Raw genomic sequence first — 3,726 nt, 5'->3', positions numbered from 1 at the left:
ATATTCAACAAGAAATGCCACTTCATTATTTTCAATTTAACAATCTTTAGGAAAAGGAATCTTAACCTTTTTTTTCTATCGTAGACCCCGCAGTCGGCCTTCTGGACCCCTCAGAATCAAGTTTTTAAATGCAAAACAAAAAATGCACAGGATTACAAAGGAAACCAAGTATAGTGAAATACGGTTTAGACATATGTATAGATGTACATAGACACACATAAATAAATAAATGAAAAACAAGGGCACAGACTTCAGCTAAAGAACTCCTGCTAGGGTAAGGTTGAGGAAGTGGTTGGGCAAGTAAGTGGTCCTTAGCTAATCTACCTTAATGAATAGATGAGAATGCTTCTGAATCAGCACATCCATTTTTGGATGTGTCTGTTTTTGACATTGTTGTGGTTTTGGCATCCAAAAACATGGGTTCTAGTCTTTGCTCTGCCACTGAGTTGTTAAGTGGCATTGGATAAGTTTACTTCCTCTCACTGTGCCTCAGTTTTCCTATATGTAAAATGAGGGACTTTGACAAGTTGGTCTCTAAGGGTCCTTCCAGCTGTGGCAAGTATTCCGTGGTCCACAATTATATAGGGTACCAGGTGTGAGTGCCAAGGATGCCTGAAGAAATCAAATGTCTGTGAGTAATTGTAATGGGGCAGAGACAGGAAGAAAGGTGGGAAAAGGGAGGGACAAAGAAGGAAAAGGTAGAACCAGTCAGGAAGATTCCACCCTTTCCTAAACACCTTTATATCAGGGTCTTGAGAGTCAAAATGCACATCTAGAGCAACACAGAAAGGAAACACAGAGCCCACCCTGGCTTTCTTCAAGACGGCTCAAACATCTCTTCCAACCAAAGGTCTCTTCTAACCCTTCCATCTGTTGGTACCTTCATCTCTAATGTTACTGTAAAAGGGCTTGGAGACTGTAGAAAAAGACTGTTCACCAACAACACAAAGACATTCTGACAGAAAGCAAAGCATCCAGGGAGAGGGAAACAAGAGAACCGAAGGCAACACCCATCCTGCTCAAAATTACTAAAGAGACTCCGAGGATACAAATTTAACTCACAAAGCAGGAATATACTTACAGCCAACTTGACATCATGGCCAGCCTAGGTGTGGACAAACAAGTCTGTAATGATCCTCAAGGTCAGCTCATACCAACTACTAACTCAAGTATAGGAGCAGAAAGCTCAGTCGGTGACGAGGACAAGGCCTATTCGACCAATCATTAGGCTAGATCGTGTTGGCATAGGTAAACCTAAATATCTTATTACCCACAGAACTAAGCAACAACACTAGGGATTGTCTGTATGGCATGTACCTTGCATATATCTTCTGGTTTATTGCTGAACACGAGAACATGCTTCTTAGTTTGCTGTTATTCTCATTTGTTCATGTTTTGTGGTATGCTGATGTTATAACAATGTCTATAGACTGTTTTGCATACATGCAAATGCTTATAGTTAAGACTATATTTTATTTGAGTACATATATTATGTGCACCTAATTATATACATGTTGTCTCCTGAATTAGAATGGAATCTCTCTGAGACCAGGGATCTTTTCCCTTTTTCTTTGGATCCCCAGAACTTAGCACAGTGCCTGGCACATAGTAAGTGTTTAATAAATGCTTGTTGACTGACTGATTGATTGAACAGGGTTCCTAGGGAAGGTATGGGACAAGACTATAACTGACAGAAGGTGAAGGGAGCTTTGCCCTATGGTGCCTGTCATTGGAAGTTTGCTTCTTCTACAATAGCTCCTTGAGTTTTTTCCACCATTGCCGTGCCATCCCTCTCCCCAGGGTCTGTCCTCCTTCCTCAACTCCTAGGGGTACACGGGCTGGGATTTTCTGGGAAAGACCTCCTCCCCTCCTGGCACCCTCTGGGCCTCTCCCCTCTTCCCAAATGAATTTGCCCCAGACAGAAATCCAGGCAAGTTATATCTCTGGCATTGGGCACCATGTGTTCTGTACACATATAAGACTCATCCTGATGTTGGGGGGGGCACTACATGACCCTGCTCCCTGACTCCCTCCCCACCTCACTCCATTTTTTGACTCTTGGGTTGACCCAATAGGCAATGTCAGCTTTCTAAATGTCTATGCTCTGGAGGGTATCTTGGTGTGAGGTGCAGGCTGGGAGGCAGGACCCAAGTTCTAATCCTGGTTCTACTTCTACCTTGCCACATGACCGTGGGTAGGATCCCTTTAAGGAGCTAGGGATTCCTTCTCAGAGCCTCTCTGTCCTCCTCTGTCAAATAAGGAAGTTAGTCGGAGACCTGCCGAGGCCCAGTGCATGTGGGCCAGCACTTTCTCAGTGAGTTTACTTTTCCACCACTTCAGACATATGTAATAGCACACAAAGATCCCCAGGGCCCTCCCTCTCAGAGAAGGCCCATCAAGGCTGTTATGCAGATAGACTTAGGTATTAGGCTAGGAATTATGGGAAAATCTTGCCAAGCATTTAGAGCAAGAGGGCCTGGGCTCCATTCCCAGTGCTGCTATTTACTAGCTGTGTGACCTCAGGAAGTTTCCTTCCCCTTTCTGGGCTTCAATTGCCTCAAGTATAAAATGAGGGGGATGGACCAGGTGATGTCTAAGGTCCATTCTAGCTCAAAATCCTCTGTTTATATGATGTTTCATTTCCTGCCTCTGAGTTTTTGCATGGGGCGGGGAGGGGGGGGGCTGCATGCCTAGAATGCGTTCTTTCCTCACTTCTGATGAGTAGAATCCCTAGCTCAAATTCCCCTTATTACAAGAGGCCTTGCTTTGTCTCCCCATTGTTAGTATTCTTACCCACCTTTGTGACTACTTTGTATTCCCTTTATATCATTCACTTTTTTTTGGTGAGGCAATGTGGGTTAAGTGACTTGCCCAGGGTCACACAGCTAGTAAATGTCAAGTGTCTGAGGTCAGATTTGAACTCAGGTCCTCTTGAATGCAGGGCTGGTGCTTTATCCACTGCACCACCCAGCTGCCCCATGTACTCCCTTTATATCTATGCAGCATTGACCTGTGTACATAGGATTCTCAATCTAGGGCTGGGAAAGACCTAAGGGACCATCTAGTCCAACGTATGAGAGAGGGAAACTGAATTCTGGGCAGCAGGTACCAGGCCTAGAATCAGGAAGACTCTCCTTCCTGAGTTCAAATCTGGCCTCAGACACTTACAAGCTGTGTGACCCTGGGAAAGTCACTTCACCCTGTTGGCCTCAGTTTCCTCATTTGTCAAATGAGCTGGAACAGGAAATGGCAGACCACTCCAGTATCTCTGCCAAGAGAACTCCACAGAGTCAGATACAACTCAACAACAACGCCAATGCCAACACCAACAAACAACAGAAACCCAAGATGTTAAGTGACTTGCTCAAGGTCACACACGGGAGCCCAGAGCTAGAGTTGGAGTGGACCTCTGAGGCCATCTATAGTCTAATGCTCTCGTTTCCCAAATCCAAGGATCCTAGATGTTGAGCTGGGAGGTTCACTGAATACCACCGGGCCCAAAAGCCCACTCACTGTACAGATGAGAAACCTGCGCCCGAAGAGAACTAATCTGCAGAGTGTATGTAAGTGGCAGGGCTAGCATTTGAACCAGAGGAGTGCTGGGACTTGGAATCCAGCATCCTCTCCACTGAACTCCACTTCCTCCTGGATGCTTCCCAGACCATTTGGATTATCTAAGCCCTAGCTGTGAGGGCTTATTCAACCCTCAACTAGTCATCCAGAAAG

Source organism: Dromiciops gliroides, chromosome X (genome assembly GCF_019393635.1).
Source record: "Dromiciops gliroides isolate mDroGli1 chromosome X, mDroGli1.pri, whole genome shotgun sequence".
Lineage (NCBI taxonomy): Eukaryota > Metazoa > Chordata > Mammalia > Microbiotheria > Microbiotheriidae > Dromiciops > Dromiciops gliroides.
The sequence above is the reverse complement of the archived record's forward strand: the minus strand, read 5'-3'. Positions refer to the sequence as shown.